At 38.1% G+C, this 15,605-nt stretch overlaps 1 long non-coding RNA gene across 1 annotated transcript in view; it reads right to left on the bottom strand.

Moving 5' to 3' along the window:
- The window catches only part of LOC140513397 (uncharacterized), an 81,968-nt gene that overhangs the window by 24,118 nt on the left and 42,245 nt on the right, over nt 1-15,605 (bottom strand). Inside the window, exon 2 of the long non-coding RNA XR_011970158.1 lies at nt 7,822-7,938. This is a non-coding gene — a long non-coding RNA (uncharacterized lncRNA). The remainder of the gene's footprint in view (nt 1-7,821; nt 7,939-15,605) is intronic.

Genomic DNA, 15,605 nt, shown 5'->3' with positions numbered 1-15,605 from the left:
GGTAGAGGATAGAGAGATAGAGAGACAGATAGACAGATAGATAGATAGATAGATAGATAGATAGATAGATAGATAGATAGATAGAAGATAGATAGATAGATGGATGGATAGATAGATAGTAGATAGATGACAGATAGATGATAGATGAAAAGAAAGAAAGAAAGGGAAAGGAGTGAGGGAAGGTAAGAAAGATGGAAAGAACAAAGGAAGGAAGGATGGATGGACGTGTGAATGGAAAGAAAGGAGGAAGAGAGAAAGAAGGAGTGGAAGGGAGGGAGATGAGAGGAAAGAAGGAAACAAAGAAAGAAGGAAATAAGAAACTCCTCCCCATAAGGGAGTCGAATACTAACAACTGGCAGTGAAGCTGTAATGAGAGGATCTCAAAACCTCTGAAGTGAGAATCAACTGGTTTTATGTCTTCTCTACACATGTGACTTTCCATGTGCCTTTGCAGCATGCAGCTGCTGTCCCTGTTGTGATATGGTACCCTATGGAAGAGTGTACTCCTGGTAATTTTTGAAAATTTTGTAACTTTTCTTTCTATGCTATTTAATTAAATATTTTTTGTTTTGAATTAGTGTGTTTTCTGGCTGGCTGGTAGAAAAAATAAATCTGTGAGAGCTTAGACAAACTGAGTAAAACGTAATTCCCAATGAAGGGAAAATGTGATTTTTTTCTTTTTAAGGATGAGTGAACTGATTAAAATATGCTATAATGTTAACTTTTTATACTTATTACAGGATTCTTTTAAAAAAATAAATTAACTCTGGAGCTTTTCAAGGAATATCATGCTCAAGAAAAACTCTAAGCAAGTCTTTTTGAGGCTATAGGAACCATGGCAGAAGAATGTGCTGGGAAAGCACAAAACCTTTTACTATTATCTTTCAAAAACCATGGTAAAGCCATTTGGGGCCATAAAAAGAATAACCAAATTCAAATGAGAAATGATAGGTCAAATATCTTGCCTCCCTCTGGGCCTTGTTAGACTAACAGGTTAGAGAAGCTTCAATCTTATGACTATAAGGCACCAGAGGAGTTGGAGTCAGTTGTTTCCAGCAGAAAGGCAGTACCTTTCAACCTTAAATTAACAGATGAATTGCTATTGTGGCCTTGTTAAATGAGAACAGGAGTAACCTCCCTCAGGAGACTGCAGAGGTAAATGAATTCGTGACCCTGAAGTACGATGAAATCCCTCAAGCAGTTGAAGAAGTAGGTATCCAAATATGTATCAACCCTATAATTTTTTTTTAAAGACTATCCCTTTTTACTCTAAGGAATAAAATAAATAAAACTCTTTTTTTCACTTAGTTCTCTTTTAGAATAAACTTTAATGCACTCTGGGTTACTGGTTAAGTGAGGATTTGAAAGCATGATAGAAAATTATTATGGTTTTTCTCAGGTTTTTACTGGTTGTTATAGGTATATCTTTCCACAAGGGTTTTTTTTTACAAGCAAAAATTTTACCTAAATTGATGAGAACTGAAAAAAAGGCTAGCCATCACTTAGCACAATGACTGACGCAGAGTTGGCGCACGGTAAATGTGTAGACTGGTCCTCAACAAGTAAGTGTTAGAAGGCTATGAGTAAAGAATTGTCAGATTAAGAGCAAATAAGTAGCAACTATATGAAATACTTTAAATCAAAGAAAGGAAGAGATATACAAATTAAAACAACTCCGAGATCTGAGAGGGGGTAGAGTTTAGAAAAGAGGATAAAAGAAATAGACAATGTTCCAGGCTTTGGAGAGAGGGTAGGCACATTAGTACACTGTTGGTAGAGTTATGAATTGGCCCAATCTTTCTGGAAAATTATTTGAAACTAGGATAGAAAAACAGCAAACTATTCATACCCACAGCTGGACATTTGCCCAAAAGGGGTCAAACACAGGGAAAGGTCACATAAATACTGAAATATTGAAAACAGTACTTCCTGTGGTAGCAAAAAAACCCCCCAAAACTGGCAAGTGGGAAATGGCTGAATAAATTGTGGCATATGAATATAATAAATTATTATTTTACCAGAAAAAATAGTGAAACATAGATGATAGGTAAGTATAATGTTTATTAAACTTTTATGTGGCAGATATTATATGAAGCTGGGATGAAGATATAAGTAAATAAGATGGCGCTTACCTTCCAGGAATTTACATTTTAATGGAAGAAGACAAGATATGAGGGACCTAGAAAGTGAGGAAAGGAATAAGCATGAGTGGCCTGGGATCTGTGAGCAAGGAGACCACAAGTAGGGAGGGGTGAGAAGGTTATTGGTACAGAGATGGGAAAGTCCAGGGAGTCAGGAGTGTAGCTGGGACAGTGAAAGATATGGTGAATATGAAGAATTCACAAAGATATCAATGAACTGATTCAATGTATAGTAATAAACACAAAGAGCCCAATATATACAACATTGATGAAGGAAATCACCACTAAAATGATAAAATACATCAGAAGTAAGATCACTGTAACAATCGATCTTGATTCCAGAGGGCTGGTAGCAGGTGATAGACTACAGACAAGACATGTGCTGTCAGGCGCAGTCAATGTGCCAGTTTATTTTGCTAAACTATACTTCTCTGTTCCCACTGGAAGTACAGCATTAGGAAATAACAGTGATGTAAAAAAAATTAGAAAGAAAAAAGAGACTATTGACTCAACTTGGAGGTCATTAATGACTTTGCATAGAGCAGTCAAGGCAGCTATGTAGATCAGTCACTTGATGAATAGGATGGAAAAGGGAAGAAGAGATAGATATTGGAGGTGTTTGTGGCTGTTGTTACTGTTTTTGCTGTCATTGTCATTGTTTTGAAATGTGTGTGTGTGTGTGTGTGTGTGTGTGTGTGTGTGTGTGTGTGTAAGATGAAGTCAACCAACCTGTGTATGTTTGAATTGATCATCAGTATGAGGAATTAGCCTTTTGTACTGTATTGGGTTCTGTGGTGATTATAATAGAGAGAGAAGAAATGAACTCCCTAGAAATAGAAGAAATGAAAACAATATTAAACTAAGCCTCTAAATGGATTCTGGAGTGACAAAAGGATAGGGTGAAACCATTTTCTAGCTTAAGATAACTAGAAGGACTTAAGGAAAGGTCTATCTCACTTGGATAAGAGGGGATTACAGCCCTGCACAGACAATGTCTGGGCAAGTCAGAGGGATGCTCTTAGCCACAGCACAGATCAGTAACTGAGGCCATACCATCCTGGCATGGCAGGCCAACTGTAAGGCCTCCAGTCCCAGAGCAGAAAGAAAACTGCCAGCCCTGGAATCCGAACTCAACAGGCACAATTTTAAATCAGGTCATCCCAGCATAGTGGGTAAGCTGCTGGCACCTGAGGCCCTGGTATAGAAAGCCAGTGACTAAATCCCTGGCTCCTAGTACAAGGAGCTTGGGACAGTGCCCCCTGTGTCCCAGGAGCAGAACTCAACTTTAAAAGTCATGAAATAGACTAAAAATGAGGAACAAACAGAAAAGAGTCCTAACCATAGAAAGCTATTATGGCAACAAGAAAGAACAAAACACAAACTCAGAAGACAACAATATCAAAATGCCTATGTATAAAGCCTCAAATGGGAATATGAATTGGTCTCAAACCGAAAATGCCTCTTTGAAGAGCTCAAAAGGGACTTTAAAGATCAAATAAGATAAGTAGAAGAAAAATTGGAAGAAGAAATGAGAGTTATGCAAGAGAGAGTCCACAGCTTGGAAAAAGAAAGACCAAAACTGACTGAAGAAAACAATTCCTTAAAATATACAATTGGCCAAACTGGAAAAAAAATCCACTGAAGAAAACAACTCCTTAAAAAGTAGAATTAGACAAATGGAAATGAAGGTACAAAAACTAATTGAAAAAAACAATTCCTTAAAAAGTAGAATTAGGAAGAAGCTAATGACTCTATGAGTCTTCTATATCAAGAATCAGTCAAACAAAATCAAAAGAATGAAAAAAATACAGGAAAATGTAAAATATCTCATTGGAAAAACAACTGACCTGGAAAATAGATCCAGGGGAGATAAATTAAGAATTATTGCACTACCTGAAAGCCATGATAAAAAAAAGAGCCTAGACATTATATCTCAAGAAATTATCAAGGAAAATTGCCCTGATATTCTAGAATCCGAGAGTAAAATACAAATGGAAAGAATCTACTGATCACCTCCTGAAAGAGATCCCAAAATGAAAACTCCCAGGAATTGTATAGCCAAATTCCAGGGCTCACAGGTCAAGGAGAAACTATTGCAAACAGTCAAAAAGAAACAATTCAAATATCAAGGAGCCACAGCCAGGATAACATAAGATATAGCAGTTTCTTCACTGAAGGATCAGAGGGCTTGGAATATGATAAACTGAAGGGCAAAGGAGTTAGGATTACAACCAAGAATTATCTACCCAGCAAAGCTGAGTATAATCCTTCAGGCGAAAAATTGATATTCAGTGAAATAGAGGACTTTCAAGAATTCTTGAAAAGATCAAAGCTGAATACAAGACTCAAGAGAAGCATAAAAAGGTAACCAAGTAAGGGAAACCATAAGGGACTTAATAAATTTAAGCTGTTTATATTTCTACATGGAGAAATGATCCTTGTAACTCATAAGAACTTCCTCATTATTAGGGCAGTTTAAAGGAGTATATACAGACAGAGGGCACAGATGTGAGTTGAATATGAAGGCATGATATCTAAAAAAATAAAATTAAGGATTGAGAGAGGGGTGTACTAGGAGAAATGGCAAGGGAGGAGTAGAATGGGGGTAAATTGTCTTATATAAAGAAGGCAAGAAAAAAGCTTACAGTGGAGGGGAACAGAAGGGATGTGAGGGGGAGTGACTGAACCTTATTCTCATCAGAATTGGCCTAAAAAGGGAATGACATAAACACTCAATTGGGTATAGAAATCTATCTTACCCTGCAGCAAATCAGGACAGGAAGGAGATAAAAGAAGGGAAGGTAATAGAAGGGAAGAAATATTGGGGGAGGGGGTAATCAGAAGCAAAACACTATAAAGATGGACGGGGTATAAGGAGAGAGAGAATGTAATAAATGGGGGGATAGGATAAAGGGAAATGCAGTTAGTAATAGTAACTATGGAAAAGTTTTTGAAGCAAGTTTCTCTGATAAAGGCCTTACTTCCCCTAAATATAGAGAATTGAGTCAAATTTATGAAAATAAGAACCATTCCCCAATTGATAAATGATAAAAAGATATGAACAGTTTTCAGATGAAGTAATCAGAGCTATCTATAGAAATAAAAAAATGTTCTAACTCACTATTGATTAGATAAATGCAAATTAAAACAATTCTGAGGTATTACCTCATACCTATTAGATTGACCAATAGGACAGAAAATTAAAATGAGAAATGTTGGAGGTTATGTGGGAAAAAATAGGGCACTAATGTACTCCTGGTGGAATGGTCAACTGATTCAATGATTCTGTAGAACAATTGAACAATTTGGAACTATGCCCAAAGGGCTATAAAATCATGTATACCCTTTGACCTAGAAATGCCACTACTAGTTCTGTATCCAAAAAGGAATAAAAAACAAAAATGAAAAGGACCCATATGTACGAAAATATTTATAGCAGCTTTTTTCTGGTAGCAAAGAATTGGAAATTGAGAGGATGCCCAACAACTGGGGGATGGTTGACCAAACTGTGGTAAGTGATTATGATGGAATAGCACTGTGCTATAAGAAATGATAAGCAGAAAAATTTGGAAGGACTTACAGGAGCTGGTGCAAAGTGAAATATACTGTGTACAAAATAAGAACAAATATTCGATGTTCAACTGTGAATGACTTAGCTACTCTCAGCAATACAATGATCTAAGACAACTCTGAGGGACTTATGATGAAAAATTTTGTCCATTCACAGACAAAGAACTGATGGTGTCTGAATACCAATTAAAGCATACTTTTTTACTTTCTTTATTTTTCTTGAGGCTTTTTGTTTTGGTCTATGTTTTCTTTCACAACGTCACTATTGTGGAAAAGTTTTGCATGACTACACATGTATAACCTATATCAAATGTCTTAACTTCTCAATAGGGGAGGTTGGGGAAGGAGGAAGAGAGAGAATTTAGAACTCAAAGTTTTAAAAACAAATGACAAAAAATTGTTTTTACATATGATTCGGGAAAATAAAATACTAAATAATTTTTTAAAAGTCAAAAAAAGAAGTTATAGCATTGGTATTAATATTTAAAATGCTTGTCATCTTTGGTGATTTTGTATTATGAAAAACTTGCCTACCCTGTAAACTACAATGCATTTTATAATTTGTTTCCTAGAAAACTCTAGGACAATTTGATGCCATTTGGTGGCAAAACATTCAACTTAGAGGTATTTAACCCGAATTGGAATTGAGTGTCTGCTTATGATATGATATACTACCCACATGATATGGGCTGAATCACATCACTCCTCTAAGCCTCCATTTCCTAATCTATAAAATGAAGAGATTGGACTAGATCATCCTTCTGGTCCCTTTCAGTTCTAAATCTATGATTCTATCAATATAAAATGGATTGTCAGGAATTGATATTATTTTATCAGTGGTAATGAGATTAAAGAGGGCATGATCATCTGCTTTGTTAATATACTCTAAGGACTATGGGACTTTTCCATCTGACTTGGAGCTAAAACCTTCCATTTGGTGTTGTCTTCTCCATTAGAATGTAAGCTCCCTGAAAAAGGAATTTTCTTGCTTTTCTATTTGTATCCCCAGTGTTCAGTATAGTGTTTTGCACATGGTAAATACTTAACAAATAAAAAAAGAAGAAAAGTTTATCTTCCCCTGCAAGGAAGTAGGAGGGGAAAAAGGAAAGAAAATGGAGGAGGAGGTGATATAGAAAATGGAGGAGGGAAAATTGAGGCAGATTGAGGTGGTGGTCAGAAACAAAACACTGGTGAAGAGGGACAGGGAGAAAGGAAAGAGAAAAGTATAAACAGGGGGGAAATAGGATGGAGGGAAATACCCAGTTAGTAATCATAACTGTGAATGTGAATAGGATGGAGTCTCCCATAAAATGGAAGCAGATAGCAGAGTGGATTAAAAACCAGAATCCTATAATATGTGATTTATAAGAAACATATCTGAAGCAGAGAGATACACACAGAGCAAAGGTAAATGGTTGGAGCAGAATATATTATGCTTCAGCAGAAGTAAAAAAAAAAGCAGGAATACAATCCTATCTCAGACAAAGCAAAAGCAAAAATAAACCTAAGAGATAAGGAAAGAAACTACATCTTGCTAAAAGGTACCAAAGACAAACAAGTAATATCAATACTAAACCTACATGCACCAAGTGGCATAGCATCCAAATTCTTAGTGGAGAAGTTAAGTGAGTTAGAGGAAGAAATAGATTGGAAAACTATATTAGTGGGGGAGCTCAAACCCAACCCCACCCTCAGAAAAGCTTTCAGGGAGGGTTTTGGACAGTTTGAGAGAGAAAATGATTTGTAGTATGGATCTGAGGACTTGGAACCCTTTGTTAACAAGATGAAGAGAAACTTCACTTGTGTAGGAATAGTTTAATGTTACAAAGAGAAAATTGTTTTCGTTTGTTTTTTTTAATAGAGAAAGACCAAGTTTGAAGAAACAGTTTTAATGGAACCAAAGCAACAGGTTGCCTTGTTGGAGACTCTGAAGTCTTGTAGGGTTCCTCTCCTAATTTGCATACACATGTTTTACAGCTAAAGAGGGTAAAATAATGAAAATAACAAAACACAAACATTTAGAAAGTAAAGTCTAATAAAAAAAAAAAGAATGGTAATTTGATAGGAGAAATCTGAGTTGTCACTTTTTAAGTAAAAGTGAGTCTCTTACCTTTTAGAAGGCTCTTCTTTAAGCCACCGAGTTACAACCACTACAACTCAGAAAAAAAGGGAAGAGATAGCCTCTCTTCTCCACTGGAATGCAGCTTTTTAGTCTTTTAATTTTCACCTGTAAATGGCATTTAGAAAGTTTTAGGACTTGGTGTGAATAGCAATTCACTTTAAGACAGGCGACTGCCGAACTCATCAAACTTGCTCTCCTTGAGCTCTACAGACCAGTCCAACCAATCATTCCTTCACTTAGACAGTTGATCTGCCCAATCAAAATGGAGCTCATAGTAATACATTCCAAGTTGATTGTTTAAGTCAGCTCACCAGGATAAGAAAGCACCTGCAAAGTTCCTTCTGCTTTTCCTTCATAATAGGAAAGGGGACAGCAGAGAGCAGCAAGCTAATGAAAAGTGAGCTCTTGTCCAGTGAAATTTGTTCTCTCTCTGACCAATCAAAAAATCAGATAATGAGAGAGAGAGACAGCTTTATGGTGGTGGATCAATAACTCAGATACATACACTCTAGATGTTCTTGGCATAAGTTTTCCTGCTAAGTTTCTGTGTGTGCTCACTCCACCACAACCATTGAGTCAACTGGTTTAAGTGTGTGATCTAGAGATACACACACACACACACATATATATATGTACTGATAATGTTTAATATAAAATTTTGGAATAATCTCTTTGTTCTCTCTGAAACAAACTCAGAGAATGCCTCTTCCTATGTCAGCAAAAGCCAGCCAAAGCTGACTCTGCATTCCTTGGAGACCTTTAACCTATGACATATCTTGAATAATGGGTCTTTCCTTTGTATCTTATTATCTATAGACACATACTATGTTATGACATATCTTGAATAATGGTAAAGAAAATATAGACATCTTAGGTCATAATTTCTATTGAACATTGTTTGCCCTTTCCTGCATCAGTTATCTGTTTGGGGCAGGAAGCCTGCCACTTACTAGTGGTGGGATTTCCTTACCACCTGGGACATATGTTTACCCAGCTTGGAATCTCAAGACTTGACTGACATTGCTTTGTTAATTGTCCTGTCTTACTGAATTTATGATTTGTTCAACTAGGAGAGTTCCTTTCTCACGGCAAAATGTATATAAGCCAGAAGATTTCTGCACTGGGTAGCCAGAACATTTCTGGCTCCATAATGCATTATGTAACTGTTTTCTTTATGGGGAATTGATTAATTAATTAATTAAATCATAAAATGTATGCATTTAGCCTGCTGCCTTTTCTTTAACCAAGTTTTCAGGTCAACAGTACATATACATAAATATATATCTTGCTTTTTATTACTTATGTCTTTTGCTATATTATTACCTTAGTTTACCTAACAAAACAAATGGTTATACTTAAGACCTAAAAGTATCATCATTGTGAGTGGTTGATGGTATAGATAGAAAACATATTGGATTGGGGGTTGAAACAGAGGTAGAGTAAAATGTTAACTACATGGTAGTCATCCATCTCTGGGAACTTAAATGTATTGGCATGAGAGTGAATTGGAGGAGGGAGTGAAATCCAGAGAGCAGTGGGGCATTAGACACATACAGGTGTTAGGTGAAGTCCCTATTGGATGGAATCACCTTATTTATGCTTCGTTGTGTTTTGGGGGCTCATCTGGAATCCCATGAGTAACCCCTCCACCAGAGAAAGTCCCTCCAAAAATGTGCGTTGGGTCACAGGGGCTTCTGGGAAGTCACTGACAATACTTGAGAATCACTGTTGTCAGACTTTTTTGGTAGCTTTCTCTGTGAGCTGTTGAGCATCAGACCATGCTGTAGAAGTTCCAGAACTCTGGGAAGGGGAGGAAGGTTGACAAAATAAGTAAGATTAGCAGGAGGTCCTGCTTTTCATGCCACAAAGACTCCTACACATTTCAAGAGAATATGCTCTATGTCAAGAACAAACAAAAAGAACAAAGCTTCTCATGATATTTGCTCTCTTGCAAGAAGAGAATGAGAAATCATGTGACCACCCTTAAGGCTGGATTATTGCAGTAAAGAAGGTTGGCCAGAGAAAGAAAGGAAGGAAGTACATAAGGGGAAAAAATAGAAAGCAGAGGGGAGAAAAGAGACATGAGGCAGGAAATGAGAAGTGAAATAAAGACAAAAGAAGCTAAAAGTTAGGTTCTGATCGGGGCTGGGTCAGAGTAACACTGTACTATTTGATCCAGTGCAACAAACATTTTGAAAATGCTCATTGTATACAGAGCATTGCACTAGATCTTGGAGGAGATGAAGTTTCAATAGGATAAAGTCCTCTACCCTCCAGAAACTGACAGTATGTTGGGGGGTATAAGACGCTAATACAGACACCTCTAATACAAAATAATCCCTAAATGAGCTAGAAAGGTGGGAATGGGATTAAGTGAGATCTGAGGGAAGAAGCATCATTACTGAGGGCTGGCTTCATGGAGTAGATGGCATTTGCGTTTGGCTCTAAAGAGTGGACAGGAATTTGATAGGTGAAGAGGGAAAGGGAGGGCATGCCAGGTGTAGGGAAGAATGTGAACAAAGGCATGAAGGTAGGACCTAGGGGAATGGCTTAACTTGATTTACATTTTACAGTTTCCTCATCTGTAAGAGAAAGGAAATTGGGCAAGATGATATGAAGAGCCTTTTCAACTCCAAATTCTCTGTGCTCATCCTTCATTGTCAGAAATGATGACATAACTTGCACTTGACTTTGTTCTGAGTGAGGGAGGGCTGTGCAGGTCACCAGCCTCACTTCTCCTCCAGAGCCATCTGAATCCAGTGACCAGAAATTCATCAGGTTGACTGGAGATGACCCAGAATGAGGCAATTGGGGTTAAGTGACTTGCCCAAGGTCACACAGCTAGTGAGTGTCAAGTGTCTGAGGTGAGATTTGAACTCAGGTCCTCCTGATTCACTGCACCACATACCTGCCCTCCAAATTCTCTAATGATAAGATAAATGATGACTTGTCTGGAATGCGGTGCTGAGGACTCCGAAGGAAAGTAATGTTCTCTGGTGGTTATTGTGCCTCCAACATCCAGGAAAGCAACATTTGTGGAGAAAGAACCTGTCATCCCCACCAGCTGTACTCAAGAGCATGCAAGCCAGCCTAGTTGAAGTAGCCAGGTACCCTGAAGGAGCCACAGACAGGAGGACAGCACCTATCAGACAAGTGGGACCACCATTACCACTATGACCACCATCTTCCCTCAGACCTTGATGAATTTAGGCCAGAATTCTGAACTCAAAAGCCTTGACAATAGCAATGCTTCCAGTCCACTACCCTCATACATCATCCTGCAAAGAGATCCCTTTGGAAATGCAACCTGACAACAGTTCCTGCAGGTGTGGTTGTCACATCTATTGAAGATTCAGAAAGAAGAGTTTTTGCTACCAAAGATCTTGGCCCTGTTAAATGGTTCACCATCAGAAACTGTGATTTTATCAACTGAATGACATTAGAGAAGTGCATTAATATGCTGCTTTTATACTTTGCCACTGTGCCCTAAGGACCATGGCAATTTTCAATCTGACTTACAGCTGAAACCTTCCATTCCTGTTATCTTCTCCTTGAGAACAAAGCCTGTCTGACTTTTCTGTTTGTATCCCTTATGAATAGAGAAAAAACTTAATGAATGCTTTTTTTTCTTTCATCATCAATGGTCTTTTCAGAACAGATGCTACTGATCACTGGGGCGTCTAGTGAACTCTCTCCTTCCTGAAACATTCTTTTTCCTTGAGTTCAGTGAAACCACATTTTCCTGAAAACTGTCTCCAAGACTCAGTCCTCAGCAGTTAGTGCTTGATAGTTTCTCAGTGAGCTCCTGCATTCTCATGATTTGAACTATGCCAACAGCTCCCAAATTTATATATTTTCATAGCACGTGAAGCCTACTTTGATATTTCTACCTACCTCCAGAGGATCTCCATCTGAGTGTCTACCACTATTTCACAAGCCAAATTAATCAGTTCTCCAATTTTTATCAGTTGTGCTACCGGTTCCTTTGTCACTGTTATGGAAGTTTAAAATCATTTTAAAAAATCTTCTCCACTAGCTAAATCTCTCCCTCTGTATTGTCAAGGCAATATTCACAGCACTGTCAGTGAATATGAATATGCTGAATTGCAAAGTATAACAGACTTTCCATATAGAAGGCAGAAGAAAAACATTTATTCAGACACCAGAAAACCAAATCTGTAATAGTAACTAAGAAGTCAATTCACATTAGCATGGCAGAGGACAAAGTCATTCCCAAGCCTATCCCTCCCCCACTTTCCACAAACAAACACTCATGAGCCCAGCTGTCTGTTTGCCTGTGTCCTCTCCTCCCTCCACCCTAACTGTTCTCACCAACTTCTTCCCAGTTCTGCTCACCCTTCGTGTTCCACCTGTTCAGCAAGTGCCTCACACCACATGTGATTTAGGCTTCCATGTGATTTAAGCAGGTCACATCGACCTATGAATAAATGGGAAAGGTCTTCCCATTTAAATTATCATTACACCCTCCAATCTGTTCTCTATAACCATGGTGTCAAACTCAAAAAGAAACCTGTGGAGATAGGCAGGGGGAAGACACTAAATCATCTATAAAGATCACTGAAGCTGTATGTTGACTCAGAAAACCACATATCAATGTTAGCTATATTCTAATGTGTTCTTATTAATTTTGTTAAATATTTCTCAATTACAGTTTCATCTGATTTAGGCCACACTCAGGAGTATTGTGGATAGCAACGAGGATACATCTGTTGTATAGCACCAGCAGACTATACAGTCTAAAGCAACAGTTCTCAAAATGTAGTTTGGGAATCTCTGAGGGTCTGGAGACTGGCTCAGGGGTCTACAAAATCAGTTTTATAATAAGTCTAAGACATTTAAATCTCTATCTTGGTAAACACTGATATTTATGATCTATATAAATAAAAGCTTTTTTGTGGTTTTCAATAATTTTTAAGAGTATAAAAGGGTCCCGGGGCAACTAAGGGGAACAGTGAATAGAATGTAAGGACCTAGAGTCAGGAAGGTCTGAGTTCAAATTTGCCCTCCGACACTTACTAAGTGTGTCACCCTGGGCAAGTCACTTAACCCTATTTACCTCAGTTTCCTTATCTGTAAAATGATCTGGACAAGGAAGCAGCAAACCACTCCCAGCATCTTTGCTAAGAAAACCCCGGATGGGGTGACAAAGAATTGGACAAGACTAAAATCACTAAACAACAACTAAAGGCTCCTGGGTACAAAAGTTTGAGAACTGCTGGTCTAAAATATTGGGTCTTTAAAATCTTTTTCTCTGTTCAAGGACCTGCAATAACTGCCCTTTGTTCACTAGATCACATCCAGATTTCTGACGTTCAAAATTATCCTAATTTTGTCTCCTACCCTACAAAAAACAATCTGGTATAGTGGAAAAGGCACTGGATTTGGAGGCTGTGGGTTTTAATTCTTAAGACTGACCTGCTAATTACTTGTATCACCTAGTCCAAGTCATTTAACCTGGCAAGGTTTTAGTTTTCTCATCTAAAGAGGAGAGGATTAGATTAGATACTCTCTAAGGTACATTTCATCTCTAAATCTATAAGGTAATGGAAATCAATTTTTCTTTTATGACTTCTCAGAATATTTCCTTCAGGCAGCTAGGTGACTGCAGGGGACTGAGCACTGGACCTGGGGTCAGCAATACCTGTGTTCAAATCTAGCCTCAAACACTAAGCTGCGTGACCTTAGGCAAATCACTTAACCTCTGTTTGCCTCAGTTTAGCTGGAACTTTTAACATCACCATCTTTCCTCAAATCAGTACAGTCTCAATCTGCAACTGTTTGCTATTTGCCCCATTAAATCTTTCAATTATTTTTTCTTTCATTTGTTTTTCATTATATTGCATTTTAAAGGTGGTTCTATTGGCAATTATTATGCAAACATGCTACCCAATCTAAAGAAATTATATAAGATTTATGAAGACTATTTTCAGTAATCAAATATTATGAAACTCCTTAAAATATTGACATAAAATGTTATCACTATGTCACCAAATCTAATGATAACATGTCCTCAAACAGACCTATTTTGCCCTCTTAGGCGTACTTTTTATATCATACTCTGGTTCTACATTTTTTTTCTCCCTCCCCCATCTCTGTCTCTTTCCTTATCTCTCCGCCTTTATATCTGTCTCTCTCTCTCCCATGTCTTCACTCTTTGTCTCTGTATTCTCCTCTCTCTCCTCTCCCTCCCTCCCTCCCTCCCTCCCTCCCTCCCTCCCTCTCTCTCCCTCCCTCTCTCTCTCTCTCTCCCTCTCTCTCCCTCCCTCTCTCTCCTTCTCTCTCTCTTTCTCTCTCTCTCTTTCTCTCTCTCTCTTTCTCTCTCTCTCCCATTCTCTCTCTCTCTTTCTCTCTCTCTCCCATTCTCTCTCTCTCTCCCTCTCTCTCTCTCTCCCTCTCCCTCCCTCCCTCTCTCCCTCTCTCTCTCCTTCCCTCTCTCTCTCCTTCTCTCTCTCTTTCTCTCTCTCTCTTTCTCTCTCTCTTCCATTCTCTCTCTCTTTCTCTCTCTCTCCCATTCTCTCTCTCTCTCTCCCTCCCTCCCTCTCTCTCTCTCCTATGTGTATTACTTTTTGTCTGTAGTTCTACCTTTATCTCTCTGTGTCTCTGTCTCTGACTCTCTCATGATGACTTTTTTTACCTTGATGATTTCTTTAAGACTCACCTTTAACATAAATGCAGAATTCAGCCCCAGTCTCTTGTCCTTCGCCTCTACGCAGGGCTCTTTACCTCGTCCTTGTACAGTCCATCATTCAAACTTCACTGACAGAAGGTAATGAGCATAGTTGGAAAGTGCTTCTCTTTGAGACAGTGTTGTTGTTTTTTTACAGTGTTTTAATCTTTAAAGTAAGGATAATAACCTGACTATTACCTGTCTCACAGGAGAGTTCCTGAAATAGCTATCTCGTAAAGAACAATCCATTTTCCTTAAAACTGGGACTGAAAAAGAATCTTTGTACTTCTTCTTTTGGATTATGGAAAAATCTATAAGGAAACGATTGACTGGGAGCAGGGCAGCTTTCTGTATCATATGATAAGCAAATTTTATTTCTGGACTTCGCTTTTCATCTATAAAATGAAAAACTGTTCTGAACAGGCTTTGCGCTTTCTCCTTCCGTGACTTTGCTCAAGCCTCTGCCTATGCAAATACCACAAATCTTTGATTGTAGTGACTGATTCCAGTCATTAACTCGTACTTGAGTGTTTAATGTGCTTTTCCCCCAGTGACAGTTACACTTAAGAGCATCCTTCAATGCCTTAACTCAAAGGAATACGGGGAATTCAGGATGAGACAATTATTTTTCAAGCTTCATTATGTCACAGATTAGGGCCTTCTGCTTGCCTTACCAATCAATTGGTAAACATTTATTAAGTGCTAGATACCTCCTAAGCACTAAGGATGCAAAAAGAAACAAAAGACAATTCTTGCCCTCAAGGAGCTTAAAATCTAAAGGGGGAGGAGACCCCATGCAAACAAGTATACCAGACTATACAATATATAGTCTACAAACATGTAATATTAGCCTAATTAGGACTAAACAGGACCACTGTGAACCTTTCTACCTCTCCTCTTCTCTGTAAATATGTTTACAATGGCAGGGAGCATTTTTTAAAAGACAGAAATAACCTTTTCCCTTGGATTAGAATCATTACGTGTTTATTTGTACTATTAAGTATGGAACTTGGAGACAGCAAAAGTAATTAGGTTCAAGCCCTATCTCTGTCTTTTGCTAGCTGAGCTTGGGTAAGTCTGTGAA

The sequence above is a fragment of the Notamacropus eugenii genome, chromosome 7, assembly GCF_028372415.1.
Source record: "Notamacropus eugenii isolate mMacEug1 chromosome 7, mMacEug1.pri_v2, whole genome shotgun sequence".
NCBI lineage: Eukaryota > Metazoa > Chordata > Mammalia > Diprotodontia > Macropodidae > Notamacropus > Notamacropus eugenii.
This window is presented reverse-complemented; position numbering and strand designations above follow the sequence as displayed.